The sequence below is a fragment of the Myotis nattereri genome (genome assembly GCF_964212035.1).
Source record: "Myotis nattereri genome assembly, chromosome: X".
NCBI classification, from domain to species: domain Eukaryota; kingdom Metazoa; phylum Chordata; class Mammalia; order Chiroptera; family Vespertilionidae; genus Myotis; species Myotis nattereri.
The window spans coordinates 44,692,288-44,709,289 of record NC_138078.1 but is presented as its reverse complement, the minus strand read 5'-3'; the positions used below and the strand labels follow the sequence as shown (position 1 = coordinate 44,709,289).

General features: G+C 42.1%; 1 protein-coding gene across 2 annotated transcripts in view; it reads right to left on the bottom strand.

Annotated features, from left to right (window-relative positions):
- NEXMIF (neurite extension and migration factor) overlaps positions 1-7,792 on the bottom strand; it is a 536,136-nt gene extending 528,344 nt beyond the window's left edge. The window contains exon 1 of one of the 2 annotated variants that reach the window (XR_013995431.1): positions 6,832-7,792. The gene's annotated coding sequence lies outside the window, so the exon portion shown is untranslated. The remainder of the gene's footprint in view (positions 1-6,831) is intronic. The other variant, XM_081080800.1, reaches the window with a different exon arrangement.
- Between the last annotated feature and the right edge of the window lie 9,210 nt (positions 7,793-17,002).

The window sequence follows — 17,002 nt, the reverse complement described above, 5'->3', positions numbered from 1 at the left end:
ATGGATAACTGGCTTTTTGCAGAGTACTATAACTATGGCTAATCCTATTTGCAATTCCATATTGCCAATGATAGAAATATTGCCTCAAATTTTCAGGAAAAGAAACAACCCCCCTCCTCTATTAAATGGGACCTGCTAAGCCAATGCAGAAATAAGAATAGAAGCATTTGTGCCATGGAGGATGGAAATGTTATCTCAACTTAGCTAGAAATGCCTTGTTTGCCAAGGAATTTCCTGCTGTTACGACAACAAGGCATCATATTTATTTTCTAAAGAGGAGAATATAGAAATAATAGAAAAATTCATTGAATTAGAAAAAATGGTGGGATAAATTAATACAGGTGGTAAACGGGCCCAGCCAGAAACAGCAATAATTTCCGATAAGAGAAGAGAATGTGTTTTATTATTTTTTCTGTCCCCAGTATCCCAAATACATAATAAATCCTCAATAAATGTTGGCTGAATTGAATTAGATATTATCAGTAATAGACCCTTCCTGATTCAGGATTCTTTTAGCCTTCACACTGTACCATACTCCAAACTGCTAAGACAAAAAGCAAAGAGACAGGTAATAAACATTTATTCATGGATAGGAACATCACCTATTCCCATCTCCCAACCTGCAAAGCATAGATATGGCATATATTAGTGTTTGCAGAACTTAAGGAACTTTGCCTTTAATATATGATGCTAGATCTTCAGGATGGCTAATACTCCAAAAGGCCCATGAGTCCTAAGGGTCCTCATGAAGATATCTGGACTCCATCACCATACCTAACAATCAGTGCTAGCAAGAGTTCTCAATTTGTCTCAAGGTCATTTGCTTTGGGAAATAGAGATGGTGAAACAGACAAAAGAGAAGAAGAGATGGGAGCAGATAAACACAAGTGAGATTTTATGAAATATATTTTATATATTAATAATGAACTTGTGAAGGGTGAGTGCTAAACAGACATTTGTAAGCGTCTGAAAGTTGACAAGTCAAGGATTTGAGGACACTAGCCTTGACTTGTTCTTGGTGAGAATAGAAATGTCAAAGTGAATGCTAAATGATGCTTTTTCATAATAAAAAAAAATGCCTGTGAAGGCTAATCAGAAAATTGCTTGCCACAGTAGCTGAGAGCTGTAGCCCATAAGTATACTAATAATGGGCTCTTTGAGAGTCATTTTCATGACTTCCATTTCAGGCTACTGTGACCATGACAGCCATGCAACAGCAATTCCTGTAACAACTAGACAAAGGCTACTGCAGAGGTTTTTTAACTTACAATACATGGTTGGATTTCCTGAAAATGTATGCAAGTGTCATATATGTAAATGTTTACTTTTCTGAAGAGGGTATCCTTGGCATTCATTGAATGTTCACAGGGGTTCATGCCAAAATAAAGGTTAGGAACCACTAAACTAGGTTGTAATGGCCCATCTACTATCCTACTCAGTAAAGCACATTTTCAGAATGCGTTGCAGCTATTTAGTAATTTGAGACAGCAGGTCTCTATTCAATGAAGTTGCAAAAACTGGTCTCTGGGTTACTAAATCATGAATGCCAGCAAATGCATGGCAAATACTGGAGAGGAGGGCAGAAGGATTTTAGTAGCACCACAAAATGTTGGTTACTATAATAGGCAGGAAAGAAAATATCATTATTGACATTTCGATTCAAGCAAACAAATTCACACCTGGATTTCACTTTTTGGGTCATCCCTCTGCCACTCTACTAGGTTCTGGACAATCTCTCAAACGCTAGATATCAGGTGATACGTATGTGCTCAGGAAATGTGGACTCATTTTGACATTGGCCTTAGTAAAGCTCAATTACAAAGGGGAAGTTTCAAAACATATGCAAAAACAACTCCAAATGGGCCTCACATTTTTTTCTTGTCTTCGTGATTTTCTTTTACCATAGCAGGCCATATTTGGCCTGTGGACCATAGGTTGTTTTGATGCCTGCCCTAGATCAATGAAAGCCAATCATGGGTATTTAGGACTAGAAGACAGTTTAAAAGGTTATCTTGTCCATTACAGAAAAAGAAAATGTAAATATGTACATGTAATATACATATGTAAATATATATTTACATATTTGGCAATACCACATGCACATTATTCTGGACAGAGAGAGAGTTATCTGTGCACTTCTTAAAACATATTCTAAAAGAAATTCACACTTCCATTGGTACCATACTCGTTTTGCAAATACCATTGTCAGGATGATCTTTCTAAACTTAAATGGCTCCTGATTTGCTTTAAGCTTATTACCTATTACCAGTATTACATGAAAGTAAGAGCAGCCACTCTCCAGAATGCAGACAGTACCTCTTTGTGTGTGTGTGTGAGTTTGTGCACACATGTACGCATGTATACACACACACACACACACACTTTGGAGGGGTGTCCAATAATTCTGGGGTTCGATAAGAAATACTTCTTAGCTATGAAAAGGATAGGCTGAGCCAGTTCAGGGACTATGACATCTTCAAAACTCATTATACCACCTGCCAAGTTTTACAAATATAACCATCTCCCCAAATCCAGAAGCACACTTTGATTTTAAGGTGGCTATATTTAGGTGACCATAGAACTTTTTGACCAAACTGGGACACCTTTAAGGGTGAAATAAATATCCTGAGACAATAGGTATAAAGCACAACATATGGCCAAACTATAGTTCTCCATAGAGGAAATGCTTTAACTTCCCCCAAACAAAATGAAAATCTATGCCTGTTCTGGATGGGGGACTGCTACTTAAGCAGTGAGGCCCAGGATATAATCTTGGTGTCTAATTTCCCTCAAGTTAAACATTAGGAGCAGCGTTTTGATTAAGTTATTGAATAATACTAATGGGCTACTGAGTGGGGAGAGGTGTGACTTTTTAAATTGAGTTTGGAGGTGTTGAAGAAAATCGATAATTGTTTATTTCAAAATCATATTACTGGGATGTAGAAGATGATATATTGAAGTGCCTTTTAGAAAAATAAAAATTATGTGCATATCAGTTGGTCCTGAAGACCTCAGTCCTTTTTTTCTACCAGAGAACAAGGGAGGGAAAGACATCAGTTCATAGTGTTTATCCACAGAAAAAGAGACCAATAAGAGCACATTCTGAGCAGAGGCCTTCAAATCACTGTGGTCAATTAAGGACCGCTGGGAAGAGAGGCAGAGTGTTCTCACTCCCTTAGCTGGTCCAGTTAAGACCCTACCTTCACTAAAAGGCATCCTTCCCCTACACTCCACTTTCCTGGCTGACCCCACTCCCAGACCAGATTTCTCCAAGGTTGTGATATGCCTAATGTTGCACAAGGTCAGTGTTGTTTGAGAAGAGAGAGGAATGTTCACCTCTTCCTAAAACAAAATTTTATGCATGAGAGAAAACTCTGAAATTAAAGGTGGTCTCATGTGATGCAGTCTTGCCCAGTGTTCTTTGTTTTGTTTCCAAGGAGCCCTGGAGAAGTGGCATGGAGAGCCCAACAAATCCTTTGTGTTCTAACCCTGTGATCTAGACTTTGAAAAGGTGGAGAAACCGTCAATTAGGGAGCTGATGGGCAAATTTTTGGAGGTAAAAGGGGAAAAATAAAGAAAGAATTAAAATGTCCAAATCTGCTTTCCCCATCAAACCAAAGATGGGTAAAGCAGGGAAACCAGATAATCTACTCCTTAGTATATTACTTCTCTTCCCTATCATCTACTTTGGTCCTTTACTCTTTTTGCTTACTGTAAGGCAGAACACTTAAACCATGTATGTGTCAGCAGATAAATATATGTAAAGATAATGTAATGGGGTCAAAAGTCAATTAGAATCTTCTTTTTTCCCCTTACTAAGGAATTTGGAAAGATAAAATAATTCACTAGAACTAGATTAGGAACAGAGCAACTGCAATCAATGCTTCTTTGGTAAAGCTAGTCCCTCACCAAAGCAAATACTTCCATGAGACCAGGATCTCCACAGTGATTGAAATCCACAAGTATATCTTTGAATGTTTAAAATCCAGCACTTACAGTTTTCCCTTCCCTCTTCTCACCTCCTAAACATAGGCAATACCACCACATCTTTACTTCTCTCTGTTCTAGGGAGTTTACAGGTAATTAGAAGATTGTAGAAAAAAGAAAAAGAGAGAATGTCTAAGAAAAGTAGAGACAAAGTGGCAGTGTTCTGCATTTGGCAACAGGGTGGTGTGTGTGTGTGTGTGTGTGTGTGTGTGTGTGTGTGTGTGAGAGAGAGAGAGAGAGAGTTAAAAAGCATTGATGCATTGAAGATTTATTCACTAAACAAGTTGATTTATTTAACAAACTTGATGCATGTCAAATTTCCCAGGTGTTTACAATAATTAATACCCATTTGTCAGAGTTATTATTTAGCCAAATATTTGTTTTAAAAGTATTTTCCTTTAAACGATTTTCTTTAGCCCACAGCACAAGCAACCCATGGTTCATTTTAGTTATGTCATGTTATGTCATGTCATGTCATGTCATGTCATGTCATGTCATGTTAACAACAGCTTTTTAGTAGAGGTCTCTAAAATCTAATCTTCCTGGGGCTATTTAATCTCCACCCAAAATCTATTCTTTTTTTCCTAGTAATAAATTTTTGGTTAAATCACATCAGAGGGGGAACTTTTTTAATATGTATGTCTCTTCACTTTTTATTTACAAAGAACATAAGCTTCTCAAAATACTGTTAAAATAATAAATGTGAATACTGTTAACTTAAGAATTGGTTATAAGGATAAAAGGATATGATTTTGTGTGTGCATGAGTGTGCGTCTATGGGATGTGAAAGACGGTTTGGACAGCTGGGGGAGAGCATAACAAGTAAATAGAGTCAAATTTCAAGTCTTAAATTTGTTGAATAAACCTACTATATCTGTACACATGTCCACAAAAATTATATTTTTTCAACTCAAATTAATGCAATCTATCTAGGTTCTGGGGGAGGTAAAATATTGGAAGGTATGTCTAATCACTAGCTGCCATAGCTGCTTTGAGTTCCTGTATTGTAAATATGCTATTTGCAAAAGCAAGAGACTCATTTTGACCTCCCAGGTCAAGGAGTATGGAGACTAGGAAAGATGAGGTGGGGGTAGAGAAAGGGAAATACCACCACCACACAAATAAATCTTTGACCTAGTAAGTAAACATGTTTTTTGTTGTTATTACTGGGTAAAATGTGCAAGTCTTCCAGAAATTAGACACTGTAATAAAAATGTACCAGCCCAAATTTAAATTGCTCACTAGACAGATGGTTAATTATATTCACAGCCACATACTTCACTGGGATGGAGTTTCAGACACCCAGTCAGTTTTATTTGATTAGCTGATTTCCCAGTTAATATGTAAAATGACAGTTACTTAGGGCTTTTTTGTTCCCTTCTAAAAATATTTTAAGTACTTGTAAATTCTCCTCAGCCATGAGAATGTCATTGCTGTAAATAAAACGTTTGAACATATGTTGCCATATGTGTACAAGATGTAAGGGAGAGTCATACCTGGAGACCCAAATGATCTCTACAGTTCAGGGAAGACCATTGAACACCTTTTCTCACCAAGCAAAATATTTCAGAACCTATCAGCATACTCTGCTCCTCCACCAAAAACAACAGAGGAGATATTCAAATCCAGGGTTAACGTGCTTCAGATGCTTTTTAAAAAACAGCCCAGCAGCCCTACACACAAATCATGTATTTTCAGATAACAGTCTAGAAAATGGAATGTTAGGGAAAGGTTAAATTAGCTAAGTATACTGCACATGATTCAACAATTCTGGGTGCCAAAACGCAGAAGCAAAATATGAAACCCACTTATTCAAAATATAACGAGAAATTAGACAAAAATCAAGTGTGCTGGTGTCGAAATGGGGATGCCATTTTTTTTTTTTTAACTTCGAAAAAAGACAGAAAACCTTGCGCGGGTGATTCAGTCCCTCAGGAATCAGACCGACAGAAGCAGTCATGATGAAACCACTGGATTCCTCAGCAGGCCAGCGCCAACTCAGCGGCGCGTTTTCCACACTTTCCCAGAGCCAGCCCACTCCCCTCGCCGGCTCTTGGCCTCCCCATTCCACCGGGTGTGCCAGACCCGAGTGGACATGTGTGGTGTGGCTGGGCACAGCCAAGCGAAGCACCAGAAGCCATGCAGGAGAGGGGCAATTCGACTGCCATCCAGAGAGGGAGGGGGCCTTGGGGTAATTTTCGCAAAGGTGACAAGCTGGATGAAGCTTGACAGAGCCCCCAATTTAGACCCTCCAGCAGCCCCAGTCAAGTGGCGCGTGCTCACAGGCACTCTGTGGTCCTCAGGTCAGCGCCCCGCGCGTGGGAGGTTCAGGAGGTGTGGGCCGCGGTGCTTCGCACCTCTGCCGCTGTGACCCTGGCTCAGGATCACAACCGCAGTGGGTTTTCCCACTCACCCCTAAGCCTGCGGTGTCTGTGCCTATTCCCTGGCCAGGGTCTCCAGAGCAGCAGCCCGAAAGGAGGCGGCAGTTGGCTGGTCCCCACTGCCTGGCCCAGTGCGTGTGAGCGGGGCAGCTCCAGCCGCCTGCCTCCCCTCCCCCCCGCCCCTTCATCACCCCCACCCCCCACCCGCCCTGCGCTCCAGCACTGAGGCCTTTCCTAGATTACAGTGCTGAGCCGGGACCGCGCGCCCCCGCGGCCTTGCTACCTAGTACACAGATACACACAGGCACGCCATTCTCACACAGATACCCTCCCTTCCGTCTGCCCTTCCTTCTCTTCTCTCTTGGCCGCCCCCAATTCCTTCCACTCCCTGTCGACGCCACCCGGAGCCAGCTGGGGAGCCAGTGAGAAGACCAGAGGGCTGGATAGCAGCGTCTGTACTCACCTCACAGGCCGACTCCTGGGGTGCACGTCGCTGGCGGGTTGTGGCTGTGGGCGCTGGAGCGAGCACGGCCGCAGTGAAAGCTGGGCTCCCGCCACCACCACCGTTGCTCTAGCTGCCACTGCTGCTGCTGCTGCTGCTGCTGCTGCTGCCGCCGCCGCCGCCGCCGCCGCTGCCACCGCCGCTGCTGTCACCACAACCTCTGCCTCAGCTCCATGTGCCAGGCCCGCCAGGTGGACGCGCCTCTCTCCCTCAGGCGCTGCTGCCGCCTTGCTAGATGGAGTCAGATCTATAGGGCTCTGGTCCTGGAACTCAGTGCCTCTGTGGCTGCCAGCTGCTCCAGGGATCCGCACTTGGCCCGAACAAGCGCTAGCTCGTGCAGTGGCTACCTCGGGAGACAGCTGCGCTCATGGCGCTGGAGCCCGCTCAGTGCGATAGCAGTGGCTGTTGGCGGGAGAGAGAGAGAAGGAAGAAAGCTGCTAATGTCGCTACCCTGTTAAAGCTACTGCTAAATGCTGCTACTGCTACTGCTGTGGCGGCGGCGGCTGCTGCTGCTGCTGCTGCTGCTGCTGCTGCTGCTGCTGCTGCTGGCTTTCCTTCCCGGATTCTCCCTCTGCCTCGTCTCCCTCCTCCCTCTCTTTTTCCTCCTCCTCTTCTTCCTCCTCCCCCTCCTCCTCCTTCCGCTGCTTTTCTCAGAGCCTCTGCTGGCGCTGCCTGGTCTCCTCTTCCCCCTGAGCTGCCACTGCCCATTCAGAAAGGTGCCCAGATTGGGACTGCCTCAGCTGCCATCATCGCTATTGCCCCTGCCATTGTTTCCTCCAATGCGGCTGTTCTTGCTGGACGCGTTCCCCTTTGCCTCCCTTCACCACCACTGCCCTCCCTTTCTCTCCTGTTTTCTCTACCCTTTCTGAGGTTCTTTCCCTATGTGTCCCTTCCCACTCTGTCCATCTGTCCCTCCCTTCCCTCAGACTCCCGGGAGCGCGCACTGCGCAGCCACCTGTCATAAAGGGCGCGCACCCCCTTACCCACCCCCACCCCAACCCCCACTCGTTCTTGCAGCTATCCCTGTCCACTGCGCCAGTGAAGCGCTCTTCCCCCGCAGACATTCAGCTGGACACCCCTCTCCCACGTCTTTTAGGGCAGTTATATGTACAGAGAGGGGCGCTCTGAAGTTTGGGGAAGAATATTTCAATGGCTTCTTTCCCAAATATGCAACCATTCAACCTCTACCTACCTTTAATTTCAGAGCCTAGGCCTCCAGAAGGGTAGGTCATATTGGAAGGGTTGGATGGAGGGACATTTCCAGAGAATTGGACAGGAGTGTTTTTTTGGAATACAGAAGGAGAGAAAGAGGGAACGTAAAATGTACCAGGAAGGAAATGGGATCTGCTCCGCTGCTGTATTGAAGAAATCCATTAGGTGGTCATGCCCCTTCAGAATTCCTGAGAATCCAACAGTAAACAGCAAAGGGGTGAAACCCAACTTAGAAAAGAACATCCAGCACTCCTGGAGCCCTTGGTGCAAGGTTGGTCCTGGGTCCCTGAACCACTACTACTAGGACCCAAGACAAGAGATTGTAAGGTTGGTGCCAGAACAAGAGGAGTCAAACTAAGCTACTTTGTGTGCACTTGCTCCAGCAAGCCATCACAACACACAGCTTCACTCAAGCAGTGCCTGATTTCAGGTTTCTCTGCTGCCACAGCTGCAGGCTTATTTTGCTGCCAACACTCAGGCTTGGAGACCTGATGTGTGCAACTCACCATCACCTTCAACAGAGGCTCTATTGTTTGTCACAAAATCCCTTCCCAGAAATAGCACAAGTTATTAAGGGAGGGGCTATTTCCTTTTCCCTGGCAAAGTAGAAGAGACAAGTGTTTTGGACATCCTATTGCTATTAATGTCTGGGAAGTCTAATCAAGTTTGAAGTACTCTCCATGGGTCTTTCATCACTAAGTCATAATGTCTCTGTCTGGGCACAGGGAGCCCTTTTACAATTCTTCATCTATGTGCCTTGGTTTCCACCATCCCACTTGCTTGAAACACTCTTGTCCTCCCCCCTCTCATTTTATACCTATGAAACTCATCCATGAATAAAACTTATCCTTAAATAATTGACAGTTAATAAGACCTTACTATGTGCCAGACATTGTGCTAAGAAATTTACATGAATTATTTTATTTAATCCTCACAACAAACACAATTTTATTACTTCCATTTTACAGGTGAGAACATTGAGCCAAAAAGAAATTCTATGTACATATCTTAAGACTAGAAGTAATATCTTCTTTGTCTTGTATCTGTCAGGCACTGTGAAAATACATTTGTATCTCTCAGGTACTGAGGTAAATGTGAAGAAAAATAATATTTGGTTTCAGTCTTCAAAAACAAAAACAAATAAAAATGTCACCCATTTATTGGTTGGATCTCAATGTCCATTTTTCCCATTCTTGAAAAGCACATTGTTTTCATCTGTATGAACTACATATGCTATGTTTGTTCCCCTTTTTAAAGTTAGTCACTTGTTAGTTACCAGTTGTAATTAGTGTCAGTTTCCATTACCTAAAGACTACCAGGAACACACCAGTAGTTGAATCAGTTGAGTTATTACTTGTTATAGTGAGAATGTACACCATAGTTATTATGGACTGAACTGTATCATCTTCAAAAGTGATTGTATTTGGAGATAGGGCCTTTAAAAGGATGATTAAGTTAAAATGAGGTGGATAAAGTGGGCCCAAATCCAATCTGTGTCCTTATAAGAGGAGAAAATTTGGACACATAAAGAAACACAAGGGGTACATGCGTACAGAGAAAAGACCATGTATGGACAATGAGAAGGCAGCCATCTACAAGCTAAAGAGAAAATTCTCAGGAGAAACCACACCTTCCAGAACCTTGATATTGGACTCCTAGCCTCCAGAACTGTGAGAAAATAAAATTCTGTTGTTGAAGACGATCAATCAGTGGTATTTTTTTATAGTAGCCTTAACAGACTAATATAATAGGGAACCATGTGGTGTCTTAGTAAAAGGGTGATAGAAAGAACTTGTTACAGGATTTGAGCTTTGATTGGGTAATTTGGGAAAGAGTCTAGGAGAGTTGTGGTTCATTCTGTATTGATGGCTGTCAGAAAGCAAGGACAATTTTATGATTGGGCATCTCAATAAATCTTACTTATAAGCAGAGCAGACTGAAGTGAACATAAAGCTTTTGGGGGTAGCACAGTGACCTTGTTTTTGTCTGTGCTTATACTAAATTATGAAGTGGCATTGTTTTGTCTCACTTTATCATGTTATCAGAATAACCTTGTCTGATGTCAGTATTTTGTGAGATTTTTTCATGTCCAACAGGAAAACAACATGGCATACCTTTGAATGCCGGCCAGTTTCCAGATATCAGGGCCTGCTTTTTCTTTCTTTTTCATATATTACTACTTAACATCATTTGTTAGTTGTAAATAACTTGGCCTTAGGCAAGTTACTTTCCTTCTCTGTACCTCAGCTTCCTCACCTATAATTGAAGGAAATGGAATTAAACATAGGGTTGTTGTAAGAACTAAATGAATGAATATAAATATACATATAATGTTAGAACAGTGCTTGGAACATAAGCAGCAGTATTCATTGAATGTGGGCTATTATCCATTTCTGTCTTCTCCAACAGACCATTTGGCATGAATTAGATATTATTATAGTTACGTATTTGTACTTTCTTCCTTACTAGAGTGTGAGCTCCTTGAGGGCAGGGATAATGCTTATTGCCGTAATAGTGATAGCTAAGTTTTATTGAGTGATTCCAATGGGCTACATACTGCTATTAGCTATAGTTTCTCCAAGAAAACTTCTGAGATCTATAGGTGTCCTCTTCTGTGTCCCCATAGAACCTGTGCTTACCTTAATTACTATACTCAGCATATGATACTGACATTATCTGATTATTTGTCTTCTTTCCCTTCTAAACTCTTTCCTTATAGAGAGGAAAACAAGTATTGTTTTAAATGTACAAATTAAAATTGTATATATTTAATGTGTATGATGTGACATTTTGATATACATATATATGTTGGAATGATTGTCATAATCAAGGTAATTAACATATCCATCACTCACATAATTACGATATATTTTGGTGTGGTGAAAACACTTAAGATTAATTTTCTTAGCAAATTTCAAGTATAAAATACAGCATTATTAATTACAGTCACCATGCTGTATATTAGATCTCCAGAATTTATTCATCCTGCTAACTGCAACTTTATGGCCTTTGACCAACAGCTTCCCCTTTCCCTCACCCTCAGCCCCTAGCAACTACCATTTTATTCTCTGTTTTTATAAACTTAACATTTTTATATTCTACATGAAAGTGAGTTCATACAGTATTCATTTTTCTGCATATGGCTTATTTCACTTACCTTAATGTCCCTAGGTTCATCCATGTTGTTACAAGTGGCAAGATTTACTGCTTAGACTGAATAATATTCCAGTGGGGTGTGTGTGTGTGTGTGTGTGTGTGTGTGTGTTTGTGTGTGTGTGATATTTTTTATCTATTCATCTATCAATAGACACTTCGTTTGTTTCATTATCTCATTTATTGCAAATAATGTTGCAATGAACAGGGGAGTTAGATATCTCTTCAAAATACTGATTTTTCATAAGAATGGGTATATATATGTACTAGAGGCCCGGTGCATGAAAATTCATGCACTGGAGGGGGAGGTCCCTCAGCCCAGCCTGCCCCCTCTCACAGTCCAGAAGCCCTCAGAGGCAGGAGGCGACCCGGCAATCAGGGGAAAGCAATGCCCCATCACACCTGTGCTGCTGCCACTTCCAGCAGCACAAGCCTCAGCCAGCTCTGGTTACCTGATCCTCAGGTGGCCTGGGAGGCTGGGCAGCTGCCATCCAAGGCTTGCCTGTGCCTTGGGCTGGCCCTGGGTGGCTGGGGGCTGAGGGGACTGGCGGTCTCCTTAGGCAGGCACACAGAGCGGCCGGGCCCACCTGGGAGTGAACCCAGCCTTGCAGCATGCCAGCTGCCCTAGCAGGGCTGAGGGGACTGGGCGCAACCATCTTGTGGCTGTGGGCACTACCATCTTTGAGGATGTGGCAGTCAATTAGCATATTCCCTCCTTTATTGGCTGTGGGCACTGCCATTTTTGCGATAGTGTGAGGGTCAATTAGCATATTCCCTCTTTATTAGATAGGATTTTATTGCTTTTTTTACAGGGAGGAAGAGAGAGGGATAGAGAGTTAGAAACATCGATGAGAGAGAAACATCAATCAGCTGCCTCCTGCACACCCGCTACTGAGGATGTGCCTGCAACCAAGGTACATGGCCTTGACTGGAATCAAACCTGGGACCTTTCAGTCCACAGGCTGACAATCTATCCACTGAACCAAACCAGTTAGGGCAAGAATGGGTACTTTTAACTTTTGTGCCCATATCCAAACACAGTGCCTAGCAGAAGCACTCAATTAAAGGATTGATTAGACTTTGACTACATTCTTTCCTTTGTCTAGAGTGGAACTTAGGTCAAGCAGCTGTCTTAGCCTACATCATCCCTTTTCCTGGGGTTTTATTGACAAAAAGTAACAAAGACTCTCTTACATAGTCATTCTCCCTGTAAGGTAGATCTAAAAGAGAGAATTACTGTGAGATTTCAATGCAAGAAGGTGCCATTTGGGGACAATTGGCCCCTTCTATTTAAAAGTCAGCTGTAGCATGTCCAGTGGGGCAAAGTATGGTAATGAAGAAGTGTAAGACTAGGAGCTAGAATCTTGGGTTTTGACCTTAATTTTGCCATTGATAAACTGTGTGATGTTCAGAAAATTGCTGAACCTCTCAGAGTCTTTGTTTCTTCCTGTGGGAAATAGCATAATCTCTTTATTCACTGCCTAGTAGAGCTCAATTATGAAGATTAAATGAGAGGTTACTGGAGTTTCTCTTTGGAGGAAAAACACTTAACTCCTCCATTACTTCTATGGGTGATTTGTAGCCTTTCGGATGCCACCCAAGTGTCAAGGGTGTTGTGGTTTTCAGCCTGATATAGTCCTTAATAGTCCCACAATGGCCTGTGTGCAGGGAAGGGAAATATAGTGTCTGGAATTGGGGAGGGGGACATAAGAGGTATTGCCATCCTGCAGCTGGACTCAGAACGTTTCTTTCCATCATGCTGAGGACAGACACAGTATGGTTTTTAGCTTAAATTTATGTTCTACCTTAATCCAGAGAAATAAAATAAGGTGAATGACAGAATAACATTATCACAGTATCATATGCATATAAAAGGTAGGAAACTACCATATTATTTTCTGTATAATGCACCATTATTGTGCCAAGAGATTATAAAACAATAATAATAATGTCCTCTTGCTGTGATTTTATGGCACCTTTGCCTGGAGAATTCTGAAGGATGGCTCAAAAGAACTCAGGTGGTCCATATTTGAGAGGTCAGTAAATTGAAACCAGCATTAGCTGTTCCTCTTGTTGGAAGGGCAACACCCAGGACATCAAGGGATCCCAGTAAATAGAATGGAACTGACAAGATGCCTCAGTATTTCTTTCCTTTGTGCTAAACAGTATTAGAAAACTATAGATCTCTTTCTCCTTACAATAGAGAGATGTTTCATTTTTTCCCTTTCAGCAGCCCTAGGATGGGCAAGGGGATCCTCATTCTATAAGTTATTCAGCTAGTTTTTTGTTTGTGCCCTGTGTTAGATCTCAGGGAGATAAAACAAGAGACAATTAAAAGCATACTCTTTACCTCAAACGAGCCTATAATCTATTAGCCTAGGGATGGGAACACATGAAAGCAAAACTCTTAGGCTGTACAGAATGGGGGTTGCATGAGAGGAAAATAAGTCAGGGCCTCTTTGGTCAGGAGACAAAAGAAATTTGGGGGTCCCTTGACATGTACCAGGTGTGGTGACTTGGGGGAGAAGTAGGGCTGTGCTATGCATTGAGGAGAAGAGAATATTGAGTATGGAGAAGAGCATGAACTGAGGAAGTGCCAAGGAGGGATGGTGAGCAATATATCTGGGTGTCAGTGACATGTCTAGAGTGGCTGGAGCCAGAACTCTCTCCAGGAAGTAAGCCAAATTTATATGGTTTAAATGGGGCCAGACTAGGGAGACTGTGGAACTCTATGATGTTTTACCCTTAAATGCTCACTCTCTATAAGCATGGAAAATAAAGGTCGTGGCTACATACTATACAGGTAGCTAGATGAGACACTAAACTCTAAAGTTCAGATGATAGCAATGATGAACATTTATGATGGATTTTCATAAACATTTGTTCATGACAATCTATTCATAAACATTTGTTCATGACAATCTACTCAAAAATAATGCCATACTGTAGACATTCTCCTTAAAGACTGCTTCCTTAAAACTTTAAAACAAACAAATTCTGTTGATTGAGCTTATTGTCCTATGAAGGTAGATTGGAGTTGCAACAGCTGGGCTCACAAATTGAGGCCAGATGAGCAAAGTGCTGGTTTCAATCAATAGGTTTGGGATACCCTGCCCCTATTTGCCTAGCTCAGGTGCCTTGGCTGCTGTGTTCAAAGCCAGCCCAGACTTCTGCCACTGAACATTTTATCTCTCAGAGTGAGCCTTCAAAACATGCTGGAACAGGTTGAGTGACACAAAGAAACTGAGGTCTGGCCCGGCTGGTGTGCTTAGTTGTTGAGCATCAACCCATGAACCAAGAGGTCCTGGGTTCAATTCCTGGCCAGAGCACATGCCCAGGTTTCAGGATCAATCTTCAGTATCCCCAGTAGGGGGCATGCAGGAGGAAGCCAATTTACTAGTATGTTTCTCTCTCATCGATATTTCTATCTATTTATCCCTCTTCCTTCCTCTCTCTCTAAAATCAATAAAAACATATTTTTAAAAAAAGAAACTGAGGCCCTAACCGGTTTGGCTCAGCAGATAGAGCATCCGCCTGCGGACTCAAGGGTCCCAGGTTCGATTCCGGTCAAGGGCATGTACCTTGGTTGTGGGCACATCCCCAGTAGGGGGCGTGCAGGAGGCAGCTGATCGATGTTTCTCTCTCATCGATGTTCCTAACTCTCTATCCCTCTCCCCTCCTCTCTGTAAAAAATCAATAAAATATATTTTTTTTAAAAAAAGAAACTGAGGTCTGGAGAAAACCATCTCCATCATCAGTTGTCAAAGGCCAGATAAAGCCACAGGTCAAATATTTGTGGCCTGGCAGCATGTAGGAGGGCATGAGCAAAGTAGAAATGTGAGTGTGGGTGGTGAGGAAGTGTGCCCAGACTCAGGACAGGACCATGGACAGCATCTATCTTTAGCCAGATCCCACAGTGAAATGCAACTCTCCATCTGGCGACTGTGCACCTGGATAACACTGCAGTTCTGTGCATAATGTATGGAATGTGTGGTGTGGGATTTGGGATTCCATGAGTTGGGCACCACCATAGCGCTCTACACAGTATGAGCTCCCACTCAGACACAGATTCATAGGCCTCATTCAGTGTGAGCTATTAGTAGTGCCAAATGTACTATGTTGAAAATGGCAGTGTAGTTTCCTAGTTTGAACTGTAGTCCCTGAGTGAAGAGATCCAGCTAAATTCAGTTCATCTAGCCCTAGAAATATCTAGTTGAGGACTTCCTGGACATTGTTGCCTCTTCTCCTTTAAGAAAAGGATCTTAAAGCACTTTTCATCATATAAAATCCAATACCTCAGAGTGTACTTTATTCTTCCACTCTCATCAACCCAGGTAGAAGAAAGCAGGGTGATCTGTGGTGAAGTATAAAATCACTGGATTTGGAATCAAATTACCTTGGGTTATGCCTCTGGGAAGTTTACTGAGTCTTCTGGGAAGTAATCCTGGGAAGTTTACTGAGTCTTCTCAAAGCCACAATCTCCTCATCTGTTAAAAGGGGATAACAATGATAACCTCTATCTCAGAGGGAACTTTTGAGAAATTTGTCAGTTAAGGTGTAGGAAAACATCTGGCAAAAGGCTTGGCATATAGAGGCCTATAATAAATGTTTCAGTTTGTGCATGTATCCCAGAAGTTCCTGAAATATCCCTTCCTTCAGGATGACTTTCATGAGTCATTGAAGAAGTTGTGAGTTTCCTTCTATCTACACTAACAGTTCCTATGATATCTTCCTTTTACTCTATTTATATGTACTTCTCCTGCTGCTGATGTTGATGATGGTGGCAGTGATGATAACAACTACAATGTAAATAATAATGACTGGCTCAGGCCATGGGGCAAGTAAATGTAGGTAAAAGAAGAGAGAGAGAGAGAGAGAGAGAGAGAGAGAGAGAGAGAGAGAGAGAGAGAGAGAGAAGATTACTCTAGGAAGAAAACTGAAGCTCTGTCTGGGTTAGAGGCCTGACCTTCCCTGAACTAGCCTCTACACATTCACTAAGATAAGCAATCATGCCAGATCCACAAGGACATTGCATTGAGGATTATACAGCAAAATGTGTCCTAAGTAGATCTTGCTCAGAATGGATGATGTGTTTCAAAATAGCAAGGCAAGAACAAGGCAAGAAAAGAGATGTTCCCATTTATGTAACATAAATGCTCCCTGAGTACCTTCTTTAGCTACATACAAACCAACCCATTGATATCTAGGCAATATGGAGTCAACACATATCCAGTGTGGCTATTTTTCCAGAGCAGTCAATGAGTGTCCTCAACATTGTTAAATAACAGTGAATTTTCTCTTGTTACTTCAAATCTTCATATATTTAAAGGCCCCCAAAAAACCTGAGCAATAAAATGTAAAAATTCCTAGGCTAATAATTACAAAACAGACCCAATATCTTTTTAGCTCTAATTAGCTGGTACTCTAACTACATAGATATTCTCTATTTTATATTTCCATGTCTTTGCTTGTGCTGTTCCCTCAGCCTGGAATGAAAGTTATTCTTTACCTTTAAGTTCTAGTTGAAGTGTCATATCCTTTCTAAAGTCTTTCCTTAATTTACCAGTATAATTTTTCTATGGCTGCTACAACAAATTGCCACAAATTTTGGTGGCTTAAAAAAACAGAACTCTATTCTTTCACAGTTCTGGAGGTCAGAAATCAAAGTGTCTGCATAGCCATGCTCTCTATGAAGGCTGTGGGGATTCCTTTGTTAAAAACATCTTTATTGATGAGGATATTACAGATACCCCCCACCCTCATTGCC